Here is a 10,415-nt window from a genome sequence, read left to right as displayed (position 1 = left end):
AAATTGTTTTGAAAACACACTTCTTCTCTTCGTGGCCTGCTGAAATAATTTTCATAATCAGATGCCTCTTTTTTTTACCCAGATCTGGTTAAAATTCATACCATGTCAATCAACTGGCTTTACCAAATCAGAAGAAAACTTGAGTTTCTTCAGCCTTATCTTGGATTTCTTTTTCTCTCTCCTCTCCCTCTCTCCCGCTGCTGTTCCACTGAGAAATTAACTCAGCCTTTCAGTCAGTGAGAAAGCCAAGTTGGGAATAACAGGAAAGCCTCAGTTACTAGGAACGGTATTAGTTTATAATAAAGTACTGATCCTTGAAATGTCATTTTCTTGTTTGAGGATGGTAACACAAACAGCAATAGAAAATCAAGTACTCTGTTACTTTACATGGTTGTCTTTTTAATATTTACAGTATTCTAATAAACAAAAACATCTCTGCTTGTAAAAGTTCATCCAGCAGTATTTGCTGTGAAAAAGCCTAATCATTTCATGATATTAAGCAAGTATGGAATTTCTGGTGTTCCGTGCTGTAGCCGAGGAGGAGGGAAACCTCCCAGTGATTTCCAGCCACAGGCTTCTTTCCTCAACGATAAAGCAAACTATTTACTAATAACTATTCTCAAAGGCACTTCTGACATGGGTGAAGCAGAACAGCTTGCTGCTCATCGTCAAAAGAGCTCTCTACCTGGCCTTTTCCTAGAGCTCTTCCTACGTAAGTCACTTATGGAGCCTATGGAAACCAGTCTTCTCATCTCCCTCTGTGCCAGTCAGTGTGTTTGCTCCAGGCAGCTGAGCGTTTGCTGACAGGTACAACGAGCACATACTCACAAAGTAGCATTTGGGACTGCAATTATTTATGGTACAAAACATGTCTAGTAAAACGGAGACTTGGTTAAAACTGTGTTTGGAAGATTCACAGTAGAAGTGAATGTCTGAGTGGAAGGCATTATGTGTACAATGCTGCTGATTGCTCTTATTTACATTACCTTCTGCATTAGTTCTTAGTGTGGGAAGAGCTGCCTTGCTGGGCTAGGTGCAATTTCAGGTAGAAGTGGACCTGACTCAGTGTTTGTGGTCAGGGAAGTAGTAAAATCTGGATCTGTTAAACACACCTATGTAGTAATGCTGACTTATATAGGGCCTATAAGTTTTTTTTAAAAAATTACTCATTTTGAATTACGTTGGTCTTGACCATTGGCTCCCAAGCAGTGGTGACATTTTCCCCATGAAGTAAAATATTAATAGTAGCAGCAAATCTCAAAACTTGGGTTTGTTTGTTTTTAATTATTTGCTATTTCCATGGTTGAGTTTCAGCTGAGATCAAAACCCCTAGGAAAGATAATAGCTAATTTCAGAGGTATCGAGTCCAGGATTTGGCCAACACTTTCATAAGAGACAAGTGGTATTTCAGGCTGAAAAAACCCTACCAATTTCAAAACGTGACAAAACCTTTTCTTTTTGTGACATCATCCTGTGTTACTTTGAAAAAATTCCTGTGTTTCTTATATTTTACCCTAATGACAAACTCAGAGTAAATTACTATGTGCTGAAGAGCAGACAGGGAGTGAGCAGGGAAGGCTTCTGATGTAGTTTAACAAGAATTATTTTAAATCAGGTCAGACGCTTTTTTTGGTACAGCGAAGACGTGCATCATAAAATAGAAAAAGGTCTGAAGGGCTTGAAACTTTGCACACCACAAAATGCTTTACGCAGCTCCGTCAAACATGAGTAAGAGTTGTGCCTCTTTCCACCCTGTACAGCTAGGAGTAGGAGCTGGAGTTCTATCTCCATTACTCATCTGCCGGAGTACGGCTGAGACCTGAAGGACCACTTTCGTCTCTCTGATGTGAAGCTTTAGTTCCTTCTTTTGGAAATGGCAAATCTATAGGCAAATTTGGAAAGATTCAACATATTAAATGTTCTTAATTCAACAGGCATTGAGTATGTATCTGGCTGGGTGGGCAGTAAAGCATTAGTTACTGAGGCAGTGGATATGTGGTTTCATTTGAGGGCAGAAAGATTAACAGTCGGTGATGATGATCCATGTCAGAAAACCTAATCCCTTGCCAGCACTCACTGGTGTTTTAGTTGCAAGCCCTTGGAATTTTTTGTTTATTATCAGTTCAGTCTGCTAGTTTCATCTTCGCTTATGTATTCTCAAATTAAAACAACAACAACAACAAACACCACACCCAACCCAGTGGTTCCTTTATTTGTTCCAAGACATTAAACACAAACAAATGCCATCACCCTGCCCCAGCAACAGCACTGCATCAGGGTTGGTGGTAAGTGCTGCCAAAGTTTCATGAAAATTTCAGAAAACCCAGTGTGCTGTTTCTTCTGTGGTTTGCCAGAGTGAGTCTGAAAATACTGTATTCAATTCCCTGAGTTCTGGAATAATTACAACAACATGTCACAAATAGATGCCTGGCAACGCGCAGCTTCACTAGACAGAGCGACATCAAGGCTGCCCCTGGTGCATCTCCTGCACCGATGTGTAACGACCAGGGATGAGCTCGACACAGATAAAACAGGAGGAAAGGGTCCTGTGCCTCAATAGGCACAAATACTGGCTCAAATGAAAACTTATCTACTGTTAAGCAAAGGAAATGTAAAATTAAATTATCCCGGTGAGTATGTAATTTAGAAAGTTTTAGTTATACATCAAATGATTATTTGAATAACATCTAAATGTAGGAAAGTCCTCAACAGAGATCTATGTATTGAAATAGAATTTCATATAAAAATGCCATTTCAGGGTAGTGGCAAACAGGGATTTATGAGTTTTTGATGCTGTACATATGTGACTGTGTGTCTCGCATCTGGGGGAACTGAGTGCAATAGGAAGGAAATATTCACCTTCTCAGAGGCTAATGATGAGGGACAGCTGCAGTGCCCCCTTACAATAATGGGGAATGTACTGAAAAAGTACAAGTTTTTTTTAACATTGAGGAAAAGAAAGTACAAGATAAGATGTTGAGAAGTATTAAATGACATTTGCACAGGAGGCTTATCCTCCAGGCTCCTGTACCATTTTTGAAAATGTGCTCAAGTGTTTTTTTCTTTCCTTTTTTTTTTTCCCTCCATTTCTAAATGCATCTATCGTATTTGTTGTTTTTAGAGCACCCATAACCTTAACATTTGGGTGCAAGGTCTGGCAGCAATCAGATGTCATACTCCGCCATTCACTTTCCTACATGATATATTTTATTTTACAATGTTGAAGGAATACAGAGCAAGTTTTCTATTAGCTTTAATTCTTCTCCTTCCCTTGCTGTGTGAGGGCAGTATACCTCTCACAGGATATTTTAAAGTAACTGCAACAGTTTTTTCTGGGTAATTCCATGACTGAATGCCTGCTCACATCCTCCCCACGTTTTTCTTAATATCAGATATTTTTCAAAGACTGGAAGGCAACATTACACAGTAAAAACAGCTGACATCTTTGATTTCTCTCTCCCCATCTCTCAGTGGAGGAGGTAGCATTTGTGATCCCTGGGCAGCGCAGCTGTTACAAAGCTTTATGGTGAATTGTCCTTGTTTACATTACTTCAGAACAGCATTTTTGTAAATCTTTTCCTTAAATTGTTTATTACAGAGTCCTATCTTAAACTCTGGCCCTCCCTACACACTAAACTGAATAGAAGGTCAGGCTCAACACTTACACCTTGCAGTAAGTGGGGTCTGGTCAGAGCGCTGTTGCTGATTGTGGGGCTTTTTCCACTGATCTCAAGGGGCTACTGATCAAATCTCTGTATACTTATGGACTGGAGCTCAGCTTCTCCCAGTGAATAGCTTACAACATCTATAGTATTTAGGAGCGTGACTTTTAACCTAGATGATGTCCTCTGCTCCAAAATATTTTCTGAGAATATTTTTTCTAATGTCTCTGTTTTTCACATTGATGTCAGTCACTCAGATACATTTGTATCTGCTTCTGGCAGAGTTAAAGCTTCATCTCCTGCAGTCTTGCTCAAACAAGATTTTTCTTTTTTCTTTTATTTTGGGAAGGGTAGAGAGGTAAGGTCCTATGCTTTTGTCTCCAATATTCTATTAATGCTCTTGGCCATTTGGGCACTGAGGCATGACTTTGTATTAAGAACTGGATTACAATGCAATGTTCTTTTCTTGGTTTTGGTATTTTTGCCTACCTTTTTCCTTCTTTGTTCCTGCATTTTTCTGATTCCCAGACTACTAAAATGTACTTCTTGTGCAGTGCCATTTTTTTCCTGTTTCTTTCTCTTACCAATAGCACTTTAACTTCAGTGAAGTCAAATTATAAAATAAGTTATGCTTTAACATGATGCAGATACTACTAGCTGGTGGATATTATTTACCTCTGAACTTTAGAATTCTACAACACACCCTCAAATATTTTTCAATTTTCTTGGACTTATTATAAAAGCCTTTTGTTTGGCTAAGCCATATCTGACACATGAGCAGCTCTGTTGGACAGACCTTCCTTAGTCTTGTGAAAATGCAGCATTATTAGGAAATGCCTAAACTGAGACCAGTCTCCTGCAAGAGAGCAGCATCATGGTGGAGCCATATGCTGATGTTTTAGATGAAGATCACACTGAATTGGTTTTCTTTAACTGATTCTAGTTATTTCTTTGGGTGGATCAGGAGCAGCTATCACATTAGATCTCCCTGTTTCTATAATGTTATTTTCCTTTCTTTCTTTGCTCTTTTATTTTCTGGCTTCTACTGGTCGCTGGGTTGCCATCTTCTTAAGTGTGGCTAGCACAGGTGTGTTGATTTTGATCTGTTCAGAGAGGAGAGAAAGGTGAAGGAATGAAGGAGGGTTTCTGAGGAACTTTGATTTCTTCATAGTCCATAGGATGAATGTAGGGAACTGTGGAAGGCAAATGAATTTTCGTCTGCAAGCAATGGCCGTCCCTGACAAGACTCTATGTGGATAAGCAATAAAAGGTTATGGTAAAAAACCACAATGATGAAAGTTCTTGTGACAGTTAGCCAATTTCCACAGCAAAAATTAATGCAAATATATGCAGAAATGCCATCAGTTCAAGCTTGTGCTCTAGATATTGGAGGATCCAACATGGAAAGGTTTCTGCTGGTTTGAGATCATGTGGTGGGATGTCTTCAGATCCCCAGGGTATATTCACAGAATCACACACAATCACAGAATGCTTGGAAGGGACCTCTGCAGATCATCTAGTCCAACCCACCTGCTAAAGCAGGTTCACCAGAGCAGGTCACACAGGATCACATCCAGGCAGGTTTCAATGTCTCCAGAGAAGGAGACTCCACAACCTCTCTGGGCAGCCTGTCCCAGTGCTCTGGAACCCTCAGAATAAAGAAGATTCTCTTTGTGTTTAGATGTAACCTCTTGTGCTTCAGTCTGTGCCCATTGCCCCTCATTCTGTCATTGGGTACCACTGAAGACTCTGGTCCATCCTCTTGACACCCACATTTGAGATATTTATAAGCATTGATAAGATCCCCTCTCAGCCTTCTCCAGGCTGAACAGACCCAGCTCTCTGTCTTTCCTCCTAAGAAAGCTGCTCCAGGCCCCTCATCATCTTTGTAGCCCGCTGCTAGACTTGCTCCAGTAATTCCTTGTTGTTCTTAAACTGAGAAGCCATGAAGTTCAGGATCCCTCCTCTGCTCTTCAAAGATTCAGGAAGGCCTATGGACAGGATGATCTGTTGGCTTGAAGGCCTCTCTTGGATAGCAAATTTCCTTGTAGGATGGCTGTCCTTTCCTGCAAGTTTGCCACAGAATATTTTTCCTTCAGCTTTGTGGTACATATTTCTTTCTTCAAACTGCTCAGAACCAGAGTGAAAATGAAAGCATGAAGCTGCAGGTGGTGCTTTCAGTAGTTTCGAGATACACACTTGTCTGCCTGAGCGTACATTCGCTCTCTGACTCTTCTAAAACCCATCGAGCGCTATACTCAATGCAGTGAAGAAAATGTATGGTCAAGTAAAGCAATCAGTGTTATCTGAAGCCTACTGAGTCTTTGCCTTTATGCAAAACTGTCGCTGTACCATTAACCTTAAATGGCTGGTAACTGCTAAAATGTCTATACTCTTTGCAAACTGGAGACACAGTGAGGTTTCCTGACTTCTCTGCATATTCCAGCATCTCTGCAGTATATAAAAAGCCTCTGTGAACACTCACAAAGGGCTAGTGCCTCAGCTGAGGCCCATTGACTTCACTGGAGCTTTGCCAGCCTCCACTAGCCGAGAACCTTTTTTCTTGTATTTTCTAAAGATACTATTGGGAAAACACTTTTGAAATCCGGTGAACAAAGTTCAGTCAATTAAAAAAAAAAAAAAAAAAGAGAGAGAGAGAAAATAGCATGTGCAGCAATGGAATAAGTGAAATTGAATTCAGAGGTGACTGCTGCTGGTGGATGTTTTTCTATCTGATAATACTGATTTAGTAAAATGGGAACATTTCACAAAAATGCATCCAGTTTTATCAGAACACTATGGGAAATCACTGGAACTTTTTACATCAAAATTAGAACACAGCATTTTGTTTCAGCTGTTATGCAATGAGGATTGAAAAAATCCTTCTGGAAACAAAGCAGTTTGACCCTTCTGAAAGAAAATACTTCTGCAATCTCATTTTGCTGTAAATTGTAACATTTCAATGTGTTACTCAGATCTGGCAAGAAAACAAATGCCAAAATTCTTCATGGAAGGGTGATTTAACACAACTTTAGTAAGAAAGCTGGTTTAATAGGAAGTGTTGCCTTGGAAAACTGTGAAAGAAATAGGCACCCTTGTTGTTAGCAGAGATATGCATTACAAGTGAAACCCTTACAATTGCTTTAGCATAGAAAGTGATATAATATTAAACAGTAGCACAGCATTTCAAAACAACGTGTCAGTTTCCTCTGCCTGTGTTTAACCACCACGAGGTTCACAAGGTCTCAGTCTAACTGCTGGACTCAGGAACAGAGCATCAGCATAAGCATATCTGACTTTTCTTAACAGATTTCTAGATGAAATATAAGAATGCAATAGGCAGTGTAGATTCAGAGGCGAAAGGGTGTCTACATCTGCCAGCCGCACCAAGAGCTGGGACAGGAAGAGGGATTGTTCACTTGACATCCTCTATGGACAAAATTGGTGAGGATCATTATTTGGAGTATTCAGCACTTGAGTTCCTGGTATTTTTGTGCTGTTTCCCCACAGTTCATTTTCCTGTGGGTAAACAGTTGTGGGAGGAGATAATACATCACCTCTGCACAGTTATTGATGCTAGAAATTTGATCTGTTCTCTGAGACAGGCTATGCTGGCAAGGCAGGTATATTTAGAGATCTTATATTGGACAAGATGGGGTTTTTTTCTTTGAATAATGTAAACCATTTATCTTTTTTTCTGCCTCTGGAGAGAATATTTTCTGTAACTTAAAAAAGGCAATAAAAATACTGATCTGAAAATGACACCACACCTTGGAGGTGTGCAAAGTTCTCCTTGTACCAAAGCTCCTTTGGAGTTGTTCCCCTGGGAGATTTCCCTAAAAACTACAGGAGTGGGCCCTCTATTAAGAATAAAGATAAGTCCAAAGTGCACTTGCATGACCTTGTATTTTAAGAGGCTTCATTCACTCAATTTGGGAATTTATTCCTCCCTTCTGTATTGATAAAAAGTCTCTCTTAGTTCAAACGAAATTGATTTGTATTCATGGTACTATTTCAGAGTTCTCAACTCATAAGGATATTTGCATACTGAAGTGGAGCTGATTTTGTTCTAATTCCATTAATTTTATTTCACATTTTTTTTAGATATAAGGACTAAAAACTTTTTTAGATCAGAGGATCATTACAGAGAGAAAGGATCTTAATATTCTTCTTCTATTTCCTACCTGCAGTGTGGTGGGAAGATGAAAGTTAATCTCCAGCCACTCCACTGGGAAGAGTCACTGAAGCATCGTTTGTGTTTGCGAGCCCCACCTGAAACAGTAGGTGATGCATCAGATTCCTTCACTAAGTGAAATTTTCCTAATTAGTTTTAGTTTTGTGCATATTTATTTGGTAGCATCTAAATGTGCCTGGCTTGGTCTGCAAAGGGCATGGAGTTAAACAACAGTACAGCCAAATCTGCTGCAGTGTCCCCGACTCTGCATTCGCATCCCATTCTGTGCTGTTGGTGTTTGTGCTATGGGGTATTTGAGAAAATGCATCTTTCTCTGAGCGGCAGAAAGGTCACAGAAAACCTGCCGAGGCTTTTCTTCTGATAACCTCTAGGTGAGCAGTGGCGTTCTGGAGATAGGGCAGACTCGGAACCTGAGCTCTTCACACACTGTCAGCCCTCAGGACTTGCAGCTTCCACTGTTCAGATAGGATGTTCTGAAAATATCAGGCAGTCGTCGTCTTTGTTATCCTGTGTGTCGAGGCAGGAGGAGTGTTACTCATTTTGCTGTGCTTTCTGTGTGTGCTTATAGTAACTGGAAAAAATTGTGGGCTTCAGTAAATCCTAGTCAAAACACTAATCCTGGCCTCAGTTATAGATATATAATTTCACAACCCATAATGTCAGAGTATGAAAAAATTATGCAGGAAATGAAGGACTTCTTTTGTTTAAGTGTCTGTTCTGACCTCAGGGCCCATCATAACTATGGGAGACAAAGACAACTCTCTTTCTCTATATAAATATGTCTTTTGTTTATATATGTTAACTTACAGAGTTAATTTTAAATGTATATATCTGTAATGATTATGCAAGGAATAGAACTCCCAAATGCTTTTTTTTTTTTTAATTTAGAAGGATGACTCACAATTTCCTGAAAAGTAAACCTAAGCAATAAAACCTATACTTATCCTGAATTTGGAAAAAATTGAGGAATATGCAAGAACTGAAGATTTGCCTTGCTATCTCTTCCTAAACCTCACTGATAAGTATGATACTAGACTAAAAAAAGCAGTAAAGTGACCTCCATTTGCCTCAAAAGCCCACGCTTAGATTGCACTGATGCTTGCCCTCGATTAATGAACTCTTTAGGGATTATGCAAAAATCAAACTCCATAGTCCCCCGCTTCTGTCCCCCTTCGCACATCCTAATCCCAGGTTTAGCTACAGTCAGATTGGCCACATTTACCCATGAATAACAGATGATGGGATCCCTGTGATACCAGGTCGCATAGTAACTCTTGAAGGCTTCTGGCATTCCAGCAGCCATCAAGTTCTTCTGTTGCCCTTCTACCTTGAGCCCAATCCTAAACTAGTTTTTCAGACAGCATTTAGATTTTTACTTCTTTTCCTTTCAAAGTTGCACCCGGTTGGATCAAACACACTGTTTTGTCCCCCAGGTAAATACAGCCTTTTTTAGTGATTCAGTCCACTGAATTCAGTGAAGCTGACCCACATTGGTAGGACCGTGCTCACCTGCAGGTTTCCAGCCCCCCAGAGGACACTTCTGTTTCTCGTGCAGGCTCTGCTTGGTGCTGCTCTGGGTTAATGAAGATGCATTTCCAGCACTGAGTGTGCTGCCAGCCTGGAGGAGCCCATGGGGAAAGGGAACAGCTCAGGGACAAAGGGTCTAAAGAGCATTTTACAGTGGCTCTATATAGTTGCTAGTGCTCTGATACGTGTCTTGTGAAAGTGTCAGAAAGTTGTTCAAGATTGCTGTTAGGTTTGGCATGTCAAACTGCCTTCCAGAAAATATACACTGGTAAGCAAATGCCAGTAAAATTGCAGATGTGGGATGCATTCATGTGTGTGGGAGAAGGAATGCAACCTCAGTAGCTCTAGAGTATTACTGGTTTTGTAATTTCATCCATTTGTGCCATTTAGCTGTTCTTCTTTGGTTTGGGGATTTTTTATCCTGTCTATTTTTTACTGTCTCCTTATTTGATTTTTTGGTCTCTTTAGTACTTGTGAGTTACCTTTGTTAATTAATTGGTGTATAAAATATTAAGGGAAAAATTTCTGTAATACAAGAAGGTGGATACAGGCACAGATACTCTCTATTATAAGAAAAGGGTGGTGTGAGAACAGGGTTGCCTGTTTGGCTTAAATAACATCTCCCTGTTTCTGTAAAATTGTAATGTAGACAGGCTAAATATTGGTTTTGGAGCTGGTACACATACAGACTAGGCTTTCCACAATGCATTGTCTCAGCCAGCAACAACAGCATCAAATTCCCTAAGCATTCGAATTATTTGTCAGCCCAGGGGCTTTACAAGAGAGCTCTCTGGTGAAAAGTGTGCCCTTCTCCCAGGTCCCTTTTCACAGCAAGTTGGACCATTCCGCACGGCATGTGGATCTGGGAGGGCTGTGTGCTCTGGGGAGTAAGGAGTAGGGCTTTGGCAACAGGCTTCTGATTGCAGATTTCTGTGCTGATTCGTTCTGAAGGTCATTGTTCATGGGAAACTGTTGACTAGGGTTTTATTTTGCCTTTTTGAAACTTTATTAAAAAATAGTATTTTATATTT

Source organism: Caloenas nicobarica, chromosome 9 (genome assembly GCF_036013445.1).
Source record: "Caloenas nicobarica isolate bCalNic1 chromosome 9, bCalNic1.hap1, whole genome shotgun sequence".
Lineage (NCBI taxonomy): Eukaryota > Metazoa > Chordata > Aves > Columbiformes > Columbidae > Caloenas > Caloenas nicobarica.
The sequence above is the reverse complement of the archived record's forward strand: the minus strand, read 5'-3'. Positions refer to the sequence as shown.